The following is a 13896-nucleotide window of genomic DNA, read 5'->3' as shown; positions in this document are numbered from 1 at the left end:
GGAGCTAGGTAAGCTCGGGTGGCAACTGCAGTGGTGGAGGTGTGCAGGTGGGTAGACCTGCTGGGAGAGCTACACGTCACAGCCCAGAAATTGTGCAAGGGCACCGGAAGATGAATCGGGGGAGTGAGACCCCAAATTGAGAAGCACCACAGTTTGGTCAATGGGAATTGGTTTTTAGAACCCATAGTGTAAGTTGGCCAATGGATTGGCAGGGAAAGACCCTGGGTAGTGTAAAGTGTGTTAATGTCATTTAGAGGATAGTTAGGATGAAGAAGTCTCCTCGCACCATCTACATGCACTCACCTGAGATGACGTACGTCCACACCATGCCATGTTTAATTATTTTAATGTGCAAATGTTTTGGATTGTGAGATGCATCATGACGTGGGTGTGACATTGTGCTTTGTGTTCCATCTCTTCCTCCTTATGTGGATTGATGATGAATTTGGTGATGGCAAATTTTGGCTAGAGGGATTGTGGAGACGAATTTGGTGTCGAAGAAATATGGGGAAGACGTGACAGTAGTGACGAATTTGTAAATGTGTAGATTTTGTAAATATGGGGAAAGGGCAAGGGTAGTGTAGGTGACAGGGGGGGGGGGGGTGACGTACGGTAGGGACGAGCTTTCTCATTTCGCTCTCCGTACGCATTTTGCCTTGCATTGCCTTATTGATGTGTACCCTTGTGACCTTACCCCTCGCTCATTTGTCTTCCCCCTTTTGTCTCCCACCTGAGGACTGTGCGCCACTGGGTGTTGAGGGGAGCGTGCGGAGGTCGTCTTGTGTGCCAGGACCCTCTCAACCAGCATGCATTGCATTGATGTACCACTTTATGGACCGCTGTTCTGCGGCCGAGTACCACTTGATGGACCCCAGGTTCTGGGGCAGGGCACCTCTGTTGGAGACCGGCCATAGTGGCCAGGGAATCTTGCTTGCGGACCTCGGTAAGGTGGCACCTATGCCAAACAGGTGGACCACCCTTAGTTGGCCCCTGTGGCCCGAAATAAAAATGGACACGGTTTGTGCTTTCTATATTTCCAAGTAGGCCGCATGAAACAAGAAGACATCGGGAAGAACATCGGCCCAGCAGAGAAGAAGAAGACCACCACCAGTTTTTTTTGTGTGTTTATTACAAACAGTAATGACTGTGCACTGGTTGGTGCTCTTGGGTGCTTTTGGGTGCTTTGGTGTTATTGGTACTGGTGCATCGATGCAATGCGTGCTGTCTCCTCCATCCCAACAGGAATTTCCTTCTTTTTGTTTCCCAAAAAAAAAAAACAAAAAAAAAAAAAAAACACAGGTCCTGGGTTGCGTTGTAAATAAGAAAGAACATCACTGTAAATAATGCTCCCCACCATAAATGTATAGCTTGAAAACAATTCCGTAATTCGGTTATCCTGTGGGCGCAAATCTGTTAGACAGGGTGCAATGCAGCAGGGGGACATATTTATTTGTGTTTTAAGATTGTCACACTCAGGGTCAGGTTAATTGTAGAGGGAATTACACCTACGTGTCACACTAAGTTAAAGTTTTGTAGGCCCGAGCACGGGCCTGAAGAAAGGAGGGTGCAGTGTAACGGATTTGAGAAGTGTAACGGATTTGAGAAGTGTAACAATTTTGAGAAAGTGTAACAAATGTGAAAAGTATGGTTTTGTTGTGTGTAACACCCTCGTAATGTAAAGAATGGTCGCCGCTCGTCCTCTTAGTTAATTCCATAAACCTACACACAGGACACGATATATCCTTTTAAATAGTTAGTCCCTTATTCTCTGTGTAGGCTAAGGATGTGTTTCCCACTAGTTTGACTCTTCATTGCACCGAATTAAATAAGAGTAGGCCCTCCGACGCCCCATGGCAGCTTCCAAGTGCCAGGTTTGCACTTTGCTGCATTTTCATCTGCCGTCCACTTTGCAGCAGTTGACTCCATTACGCACGAGGTAACGCCGAAGAAGAAAGGCGGGTCTCCACCTCGTCATAGAGGGGAGGAGTAAGTCGACCCCGCTCATCCAACCCAACGAGGGGTTTGGCTTGAGGGGGCGGAGAGAGAACGTTTGGGGAAGGTTCGAAAAGGGTGAAGGGCGGGGCCTATATAACCCGCTGCGGGACGCTCCCAAAAAGGGAGATGAGCAGAGAGGAGGGATGAGTTCTGGGTCCAGGAGATGCGCTGGAGACGAGCAGGTGTGACCGAGCCGCCGTGAGACGTGCCGCGCTGCAGGAGAAACGGACCGGGGCAACGCAAGGAGCGCACGAGGCAGTACGGAGAAAGGAACTACGCCCGCGCAGTTTGGGACCAAAGCTCGGCTTCTTGACGGCGGTGCCTTCTGGCCCGACCGTGCCCAGCACCCGCTGAACCTTCCTTGCCTCTAAAAGCCACCCATCTCCAAGCCATTCCTTCCTGCCTGCATTTCCCCATGTAAGTGTGATCGTCCGTCTGTCTTTAATGTTGCCCTGGGGTTTATTAATTAAGCTTGAATAGGTAAGCTAATGATTTCACTGTGTGTCTGCTCCTTCCATTTTCTGTATATAACCGACTGCTCTCGTTGCTTTGGCTTGTGAAAATACTTAATAAATCCTGTTATTCCTCCGTACTTCTTCTTCTTCTTCATTCTCGTTCGGTCGCTTTAGAGGTTTCCATATTGAGTAGCTGCGGCGCGATACGGCCAAAGTTTGGGGTGAATCGGGTTTTAGTCAGGGAAGCACTGTTCGGTCGTGGAGCCTCCGCTCGGCAAACATACCATCTTTAACCGCGTACCGTAACAATGTAATTGGTGGTTTGGTTGTGCACCATGATCTAGGGCTCGAGGCTGAGCATCATTTCTGCCGATGCAATTTCTTGGCTAGAGTTATAATCCAAGACTGGTCGCCACTCCGTCGCAGGATACTGAACTAAGTGTGCAGGAATTAGTAAATTTGTTCAATGGTGCCGGCGATAACTCGCCTCCTCTTGATGAAGGATACAGGGGATCTTTAATATTCAGCAACTAATGCAGGAAGACAGTTTGCCCAGTTTAACGTCAACCCGAGAGACGGAGCACCGAGTGATGCCTCACCCTGCCTGCGAAACACGAGGAGGACAGTTTGTAGCTGGGTCAGGATTCAAATCCAGGCTAGATTGCTCAGATGAGTGTGAATATCTCTCGGCGATTGTGCGATGAGCTTTTACATATGTACATATATATATATATATATATATATATATATATATATATATATATATATATATATATATATATATAAAATATATATATAATATATATATATACACACACATATATATATATATATATATATATATATATATATATATATATATATATATATATATATATATATATATATATATATATATACAGACTTGGCATTTAATATGGAATATTTTTTTTGTGGGGGTGAACCTACTTTTCAAGATGTCTTAGAACCAAAAGTTCATTGGAATTATGTTGAAATTATTCTAGATTTTGTTAATGTGACCTTTAAAAGAAACAAAAACCACATTTGACATTTCGAAACAAATAAATTGATCCTTGAAAGTGATGTAAACTGATATCGAACTCAATTCATGGACAGTACTGTGTTAAACTTCTGTACGTTTTCCAGAAGTATCTCTTTATTTTGCACATTAGCCAAAAAATTTTTTAACAAAAACAAAAGTTTAATTACGACTTGAATTACGGACAGTAAAATTACAGTTCAGTTCTTAGTGTAACCCCCACGAGCATTCAGGAGAGCACGTACACGTTGAGGCATGCTGTTCATGAGATTTGCCAAGGTTTGGACAGGAATCGCTTGCCATGCAGTGACAATAGCCTGCTGCAATTCACGCACAGAGGTGCTGCTGGTCCAAGTGGTCGATTTGACACGTTAATTCTGCCCAGAAGTTCTCTATCGGATTCATATCCAGGGACATGGCAGGCCACTCCATATGCTCTACACCACGGTCAGCAAGAAAGTGTTGGATCATGCGAGCACGATGAGGCCATGCATTGTCATCTTGGAAGACAAAGTTATCTTGAAAGGCTCCACGAGCAAATGGAAGCAATGTTTCTTCCAGAATGGCCCTGTACTTGAACTGGTTCAGGTTTCCATTCAGAACAACCAGGTCAGTTTTGCCCCCAGCATGAAAAGCAGCCCAAACGGTCAACCCACCACCTCCAGCTTGGACTCTTGGCACTATACAATCTTTGTTGTAGGCTTCATGCACTTGTCTGCGCACTCGGACGTGGCCATCTTGACGATAGACCAGAAATCTAGACTCGTCACTGAAGATCACGTGATTCCAGTGTCCTGGCTGCCATAGACGGTGCTCTCTGGCCCACTGCAATCGGCGCTGGCGGTGTTGGCTGGCGGTGTTGTCTGGTCAGTAGGCTTTCTCAGGGGACGCCTGGCACGATAGCCTGCTTGAACCAGTCGTTGGTTGAATAGCCTTCTGGATACAGGCACATTTGTCAGTTGCTGCCACTCAGCCCTAAGCCGATTAGCTGACTTGGTACGGCCATTGCGGACTAACCGGTGCAGCTGGTGATCATCCCTCCTTGTGGTTCTGCGGGGACGTCCTGGCCTCGGTATTGGAGTAGGGACACCCCTCTGAGAATTTCGTTTCAGGACCTTTGACACCTGATCTTGAGTGATGCCATACTGCCGAGCAATAGCACGCTGTTTCATGCCGTAATTTTGTAAAGCCACCACTCCGTGACAAACAGCATTGTCGAGTTGACGGACCATCTCCAGAGGAAGCGGCACTAACTTTTGGAGACGTGCAGCAGTTGTTTTCCACAAATACAGAATGCAACAACCCTTGTATACCCGACTGTGAAGCCAAACATCAAATGCACCTGTCTGTACATTTTGCCACGCCACCTGTGATATAATCCTGTTGTGACTTCTTGCTGCGACAGACAATGTGACATGGTTCTTTTAACAAATAAATCACCAAAGTGTAAAAGAAACTCACCAGATTGATATACTGAGTTAAGAAAGTAAAGCCAAGTCAAGAAAAAATAAATATTCCATATTAAATGCCAAGTCTGTATATATATATATATATATACATATATATATATATATATATATATATATATATATATATATATATATATATATATATAAAATACGTCGTACGTTGGGGCACTCGTAAGCCGAGGTACCACTGTATATATATATATATATATATATATATATATATATATATATATATATATATATATATATATATATATATATATATCTATCTATAATTCCAGTAATCTCTGTCTGTACGTTTGTACGTTTGTACGTCTGTTTGTCTGTGACTGCTGTTTCTCGACAACCACGGGTCCGATATACTTTTAACTTGCCAGGTATATTGCTGGGGACCCGAGGATGTGCCTTTTCAAGGTTTCATATTAATCGGACAATTACTTACCGAGCTATGTCCAAAAAACGATTCAACCAATCAGAGAGCAGCGAACGATCGCGTGTGCCGAACGTGGAGGACACACTCTGCCTCGGATGGCACATTTGAGAGCGTATTCATTTATTTCACGTTTGCAAACTATGTTGGCGTTAAACTATGTTTTAAAACTAATAAAACCGAATTTGCGATTCATTCGCTTTCCTGCGCGTTTGTGCACGCGATGGCGATTTCTTTACCAAACTCCGGAAGCCGTTCGCTTTGGACCAAACCATTGCATGTAAATAGAGGGGGGGGGGATTGTCACCGTACTCGCAAGCCGTTCGCTTTGGACCAAACCATTTCATGTAAATAGAGGGGGGGGATATAATTTTAGATATATATATAGTACGGGCATGCCCTAGTCTATCTATAATTCCAGTAATCTCTGTCTGTACGTTTGTACGTTTGTACGTTTGTACGTTTGTCTGTGACCGCTGTTTCTCGACAACCACGGGTCCGATATACTTTTAACTTGCCAGGTATATTGCTGGGGACCCGAGGATGTGCCTTTTCAAGGTTTCATATTAATCGGACAATTACTTACCGAGCTATGTCCAAAAAACGATTCAACCAATCAGAGAGCAGCGAACGATCGCGTGTGCCGAACGTGGCGGGCACACTCTGCCTCGGATGGCACATTTGAGAGCGTATTCATTTATTTCACGTTTGCAAACTATGTTGGCGTTAAACTATGTTTTACAACTAATAAAAACGAATTTGCGATTCATTCGCTTTCCTGCGCGTTTGTGCAATGTGCACGCGATGGCGATTTCTTTACCAAACTCCGGAAGCCGTTCGCTTTGGACCAAACCATTGCATGTAAATAGAGGGGGGGGATTGTCACCACTCGCAAGCCGTTCGCTTTGGACCAAACCATTTCATGTAAATAGAGGGGGGGGGATATAATTTTAGATATAGATATAGTACGGGCATGCCCTAGTATACATAAATACAGTATATAAACATATACCTGTATACATATATGTCCCGAGAAACATTGTTTACCTATGAACGGTAGAATATCCCGCGAAAGCAGTGAAAACGCGAAAAACACGGCAGCAAACGCAGGAGCAGGTCATGCTCGTGGCTCGCAGCAGATGTTTTTTTGCATATGTCCAGCTACTTTATGCATGGGGGGTGAAAAATGGGTTTGATAAATACCGTATGTCAAGCTACTTTATGCATGGGGGGTGAAAAATGGGTTTGATAAATATCGTATGTCCAGCTACTTTATGCATGGGGGGTGAAAAAGAGGTTTGATAAATACCATATGTCAAGCTACTTTATGCATGGGGGGTGAAAAATGGGTTTGATAAATACCGTATGTCCAGTTACTTTATGCATGGGGGGTGAAAAATAGGTTTGATAAATACCGTATGTCAAGCTACTTTATGCATGGGGGGTGAAAAATGGGTTTGATAAACACCGTATGCCCAGCTACTTTATGCATGGGGGGTGAAAAATAGGTTTGATAAATACCGTATGTCAAGCTAATGGCTTGTAAAAATTCTTCTTTTTTTTTCTTTTTGCGTTCCTGAAAACCGCGATTTCACGGAACACGGCTGCGAATAGAAAAAAAACTGCGAATTTGCAGGACACTTTTCTGCGAATAGAGAAACAGTTCGCATTTTATCACCCGGGAATACACGGAACCCGCGAATAGCATGGTCCGACTATATACATATATATATATATACAGTATATATATATATATATATATATATATATATATATATATATATATATATATATATATATATATATATATATATATATATATATATATATATATATATACTAGTTGGTGAGGCGAGTGCACCTGAGGAACGGGCTTGTTTTAGATGAGGATAATGACTGTACCTGAGTTGCTGTGTTGTCATGATTTACACCAATCATAATACAAACAATTATTTTGCACAAATGGATTTGTTGTGTTTGTGATATTACATTTTTATAGGCAATTTAGGTTGAAGATTCAGGTTGAATGTTTTTTTTTAAAGAAAGAACCCCTCAGCACATACCTAGGGGAGGGGTAGGTGCAGACTTGAAGTTTGCGACAATTACACCTCACCACCACGTAATTCAAAACACCTCACCACCAAGTAATTTAAAACACCTCACAGCCATAAAAACACGTAATAAAAACACCTCACAGCCACGAAATTAAAAACACCTCACCACCATGTCATTTAAAAACACCTCACCACCAAGTAATTCAAAACACCTCACAACCACGCAATTCAAAACACCTCATCACCAACTAATTCAAAACACCTCACCACCACATAAATAAAAACACCTCACCACCACGTAATTATAAATACCTCACCACCACGTAATTGAAAATACCTCACCACCACATAATTCAAAACACCTCACCACCATGTGATTTTAAAACACCTCACCCCCACATCATTTAAAAACACCTCACCACCACATAATTAAAAATACCTCACCACCACGTGATTCAAAACCACCACAACGTTATTAGAAACACTTCACAACCACGGAAACAAAAGTTTGAGGGAGTCGTTAAGTGACAACACAGACACTGCCCAGATGTGTCATATAGATAAATTGCCATTTTGTCATGGTTTAAACCAATCATAATTCAAACAATTATTTTGCACAAATGTATTTGTAATATATTTGATATCACATTTTATAAACAATTGAAGTTGGGAAAAAAAAATTCCCGAAAATTTTTTTTAAAACAAAATTGGAAATTTTTTCTAAATAAAATACCCTTAGGACATACCGACGGGAGAGATATGTGCATACTAGAAGTTTGGTACGATTTCACGAAAGTTTGAGAAAGTAGTTCAGTGACAAGACAAGACAGCACAACACAAGATAGACACTGCACAGATATACAGTCACATGAAGAAGTAAATACACCCCATGTAAAGTTTTGACCTTTTTCAACATATTTCAACATTCAGCTATTTGATCTTCATTTCAACAATATTGATAGATAAAGGTGATATAATATAACAAATATCATGAAACATTTACATTTTGTAGTCCATTGTATAATTTAAATAAACATAAATGCAAATTTCGCATGTGGAAAAAGTAAGTACACCCTTGGCTCTAATAGGTGGTATTGCCCCCTTTGGCAGAAACAACCTCAAGTAGGTGTTTCTTATAACGGTCTACTAGTCTCTGACATCGACTGGGAGAAATTTTTGCCCACTCCTCCATGCAGAATTCTTTCAGCTGTGCGATGGTTGAGGGGTTTCTTGCATGCACAGCTCGTTTCAAATCCCCCCACAACATCTCGATGGGATTTAGATCCGGGCTTTGACTTGGCCATTCCCGAACCCTCCATTTCTCTTTTTTTAAGCCATTCCTTGGTGGATTTACTGGTATGTTTAGGGTCATTTTCATGTTGCAAGGTCCACCTTCGGTTGAGCTTCAACTTTTTGACAGATAGCCTCACATTATCCTCAAGCACCCTCTGGTACAATGAAGAATTTATAGTGGATTATATGATGGTGAGCTGCCCAGGCCCTGATGCAGCAAAGCTGCCTCAAACCATAATATTTCCACCACCATGCTTTACAGTTGGTATCAGGTTCTTGTGGTCAAATGCTGTCTTTGGTTTTCGCCAAACATGTCTTCTGGTACTGTGGCGAAATAGCTCTACCTTTGACTCATCTGTCCAGAGCACATTGTCCAGAAGTGCTGGTCTTTGCCTTGGTGTTAATTGGCAAACTTTAGTCTTGTGCTGATGTTCTTTCTGGACAGAAAAGGTTTCCTCCTGGCACACCTCTCATGTAGATCAAATTTGTGCAGCCTCTTTCTAATGGTAGACTCGTGCACTTTGACATCAACAGTGGCAAGAGCTACCTGTAGGTCCCGTGATGACATTCTGGGGTTCTTAGAAACTTCTTTCAGCATCTTGCGGTCTGCTCTCGGGCTGAACTTGCTGGGGCGGCCTGTCCTGAACAAGTTGGCAGTTGTTTGGAATCTTCTCCACTTGTAGATGATCTTCCGGACAGTCGAGTGATTGATTTCAAATTGTTTGGAGATCTTTTCAAATCCCATCCCAGACTCGTAGGCATCTATAACCTTCTTTCTGAAGGCCTCAGAGAGCTCTTTTGATCTAGGCATGGTGACGCCGCACACTTCAACAACAAAGAGCAAACCAAACTAAATGTCTGAGGTTTAAATAAGACAGGTTCCTCCAAGATCCTCTCTTACGATGTTCTAATCATTTGCACCTGAGCTGGTGCACCTCATTCTAATTTTAGGTATTTGAAGTAGTGATAAATGTAGGGGTGTACTTACTTTCTCCACATGCGAAATTTGCATTTATGTTTATTTAAATGATACAATGGACTACAAAATGTAAATGTTGCATGATATTTGTTATATTATATCACCTTTATCTATCAATATTGTTGAAATGAAGATCAAATAGCTGTATGTTGAAATATGTTGAAAAAGTCAAAACTTTACATGGGGTGTACTTACTTTTTCACGTGACTGTATATATAGATATATATATTGTTATGTCGGGTGGTAAAGGAATATCTAGAGCCAGGTAGATCTGTATAGGTAGGTATTCGACTGTCGCGATAGGGAATCAATCCTGTAATAAGTTATGTGTTCTAGGCGGTTTGTCGGGTAAGAGTATACCTGTGAACATACAAGGATGTTCGTGTGTTAAATAGAGTAGGGAATAAGATAACGCCCCTGTGTGTCAGACCTGGAAATCATTCCTTTGTACCTTATGGCAACGCACTCCTATAAACACTTAGATAAGCCCTTTAGTGCACACAGTAATTAAATCCCCTTCCCTGACAAAGACTTTGGAAAACAGGCAGAAAGCCAGGACCGGGTGCTGCCGATGGGGCCGCAGCCAGCTACACCACCAGCTGGCCCAGCAACCAGCCTCGTGGCAAGGCTGGGAGCCACGCCCAGGAGGACTGTTGATTGGGCAGGGGGAGGGGCGAGCAACACCAGGGCGAGAGACATTCGGCCAATGAGAGGGCGCCAGCTAAAGAGAAGATTGGAGGAGAGTCGACGAAGGTCATAAAAGGGCGCGCTGCATGACATTTTATCGCTTGCTCTTGGCTCTGGTTTTTCATAGCGTGCAGTCGCATTTTCTCTCTGGTCTCTTGCTCCTTCTCTCCCCTTTGGCCCGTTCTTCTTTGCTGGTATCTTGACGCAACACGACATCTTTTGGTCTCTGTGCTTTTCTTCGTGCTGACGGTTCGCTCTTGGTGTGGAGTGGTGCTTGGAGCGGTGCTCGGCCCTTCGCAGTGCAGTTGGTGCAGGGAGCAAGTGTTGGTGCTGAGCGGGCATGGACCTCGTGGTGTGCAGCGGAGCAAGTCGCATCGGGGCCTGGCGAAGCGTGCTAGCGGACGAAGGGTTGCTTCGCACCGGAGGAGGGAGCCGCGTTGGACGACAGACCACAGATAGATAAGAACGCACCACATTTCCACGTACACGACGAACGTGTTCTTTTCCTAATCCATTCCTGTGTGGCGTATTTGAATTGAGGTGTGTGGCATCCCAATTTAGGACTATTTATTCATTGTCGCGTTTCACTGTATCGGGTTCCGTTTAATAAATCATTGTTTTTGTACATTTTACCCCAGATGCCCATTTTGAGTTAATTCCCCTGCAGGATCGGAGCTGCCATCAGTTCGCCATAGGTAAGCGCTGCCGCTTCTTCCTCTTCCCTTCTTAACCCCGCGTTTGATAGCAAAATCCGTGTTTGGTCGTCGCCTCCGTTAAAGCGTTCGGTCTTCCGCGGTCCCTGGTGTTAACCTTGAGGGATTCGCACGATAATATATATATATTATATAAATAATTATATATATATGTATATATATATATAAATAATTATATATATATATATATATATATATATATATATATATATATACTGAAACGCAAAAGAAACTTACCACCTTTGAAACCTTTAACTATCAACAATAACACTGCGTGTAGTAAATGTGTGATGATTGTGCCATGATTGTCAAGGGATCAACGGCAGCGTGCCCTGGGCACGTACCACTTGTTTAAAATGTAATAAAATTGTAACAGTTCAAAATAAAACAAACCAACAATTGATAATTGAAACATTGGCATTTTATTGATGACATGTCAAGGTTTTGACCAAGATACACCATCTCATCAGTTTGTTCTACAGTACAGAACAGCACAGGGTGCAATGTCAGTCCCCTTTCAATAGCGTGTGTGGCCACCATTGTTTTGGATACAGGCAGTGCATCATCGGCGTATACTGCCTACCAGTCTTTGGATGGATTGCTGCTGGATTCTGTCCCACTCAGTCCTCAATGTCTGAAGCAGCTCTGCCCGTGTCCTGGCCCTGCCAAACTACGCGTCTCCCAAGCTCATCCCACAGGTGCTCTATGGGATTCAGGTCAGCGGAGAGCACAGGCCACTGCATGGTGTTGATGTTCTCACCTTGGAGAAATGCAGTGGTAAAGCGAGCAGCATGGGGACGAGCGTTGTCATGCTGAAAGGTTCTCAGTTCTGGGTGGTCTAGCAGGAATGGCAGCAGATGAGGTCACAGGATGTTATCCACATACCGCTGGGCGTTACGATTCCCATCCACAACCACCAGTGGCGTCCTGTACCGGCCTGATATGGCGGCCCACACCATCACACTTGGGCCACCCCACCTGTTGGCTTGACGCACGCAACAATCGGCATATCGCTCGCCAGTTCTTCTCCAGACACGCTCACGCCCATCAGGACTGTCCACACAGAACCTTGACTCATCGCTGAAAGCGACCTCGTTCCACTGCACCAAGGTCCACCGCTGATGCTGCTGGCACCATCTCTGTCGGTTGCGGCGATGGGCAGCCGTCATCACGGGGCCTCTGTATGGTCTTCTGGCAGTCAGATCATAGTCATGCAGTCGTCTTCGTGCAGTATCATTGGAGATCCGTGGGTTTGCACGCCCTGGAGTTTCTGCCGCAGTGCGGGATGCTGGAGGGAATCGATCCCGCAGGTGACTTCGGACCATCTGCCTGTCCTGTCTTGCAGTGGTGACTCTTGGCCTCCCTGATCGAGGTCTGTCATCTGCAGAGTTGTGGAGGGTGTCTCTGTCCACCAGGGCCGATATCGTCTGGTGTGAACAGCCAAGGCGACGTGCCACCTCACAGTAGCTCAGTCCGCCTTGTAGCATGCCCAGGGCATGCTGCCGTTGATCCCTTGACAATCGTGGCATGTTGATTGAAATGCCCATTTTGCACTGGCCTTTTTAAAGCCAATATCAAGACATCACGTGCAGCTCATTAAAATCATCCCGTACCCCTTGGCTAATCACTGACAGTCAAAACGGCTGTTCAACAGCTGTGATATGAAGTGACCATTGAAGGTTCAAGTGACCATCCATGACCGTTTTGTCTGACAGTGAGGACACTATTGTCCACAAATAAGTTCACACATTTACTACACGCAGTGTTATTGTTGATATTTAAAGGTTTCAAAGGTGGTAAGTTTCTTTTGCGTTTCAGTATATATATATATACATACATGCAATAAAAAAAAAAATAAAAAAAAATATATATATATATATATACAGATATATATATATATAAAATTATAAATATAATTAAATTAATGTGTATATATATATATATATGAACAAATTATATATGGATTGTATATATAATTATATAATTCTATTATGGATTCTGTATATAAATATATACGAGGACCAATCAATAAGTAACCTTAAAATGGCGATATAAATTCGAGAATTTAATGTGTGTAGTTGTAGAGTCTAGACGACATATGTTATATCTATGGGTAAGAGCCATGTTTTGTCTGTTTTAGATCCGGCAACATTGAGCGTATGACGTCAGTAGGGCATTTCCAAGATGGTGGCTCCCTTAGAAGCATGCACCAGGGAGGAGAAACGTTCTGTCATCCGTTTATTGGGAAGTGAGGGTGTGAATCCCAGTGAAATCCATCGCAGAATGAAGATGCAATATGGTGATGCATGTTTATCACTGCAGCAGGTGTACGACTGGGACAGGAAGTTTAAAAGTGGAGTGTCCAGTGTGGCAGACACTGCTCACTCGGGCCGGCCTCACACAGCCGACACACCAGAACTGGTAACGTTTCCCAGAAGACTGCTTTGGCAGCATCACTGCTCTGTCCAGAGTATGGTGCGATGAAGATGATAATTATGAGGATGATGATGATTATTATAATGATGGGTCATGGAAGAGCTTGGACATAAATCACAAGAAGGTCTAAACATTAGGACAGAGCAGTGTACTTTAACATGAGGTACAAGGACATTAGGAGACAATAGCCAATGACAAATGGCATATGGGACTTAAAGTTGGGTTACCTGCATCACGAGCCAGTGGTTCAGACAGGAACACAAAATGGCCAAAGCAGGCCAACCTTACCTTCATTTACTTCAATTTAAAAATACTTTGGTACAACAGAGGCACGACTGACCAAATT

The 13896-nt window shown here is 43.3% G+C and overlaps 1 protein-coding gene across 1 annotated transcript in view; it reads right to left on the bottom strand.

Moving 5' to 3' along the window:
* LOC137436690 (phosphatidylinositol 3,4,5-trisphosphate-dependent Rac exchanger 2 protein) overlaps window positions 1-13896 on the bottom strand; it is a 139990-nt gene that overhangs the window by 76419 nt on the left and 49675 nt on the right. The window lies entirely within an intron of this gene.

The sequence above is a fragment of the Myxine glutinosa genome, chromosome 11 (assembly GCF_964187855.1).
Source record: "Myxine glutinosa chromosome 11, kmMyxGlut1.1, whole genome shotgun sequence".
NCBI classification, from domain to species: domain Eukaryota; kingdom Metazoa; phylum Chordata; class Myxini; order Myxiniformes; family Myxinidae; genus Myxine; species Myxine glutinosa.
The sequence above is the reverse complement of the archived record's forward strand: the minus strand, read 5'-3'. Positions and strand labels throughout refer to the sequence as shown.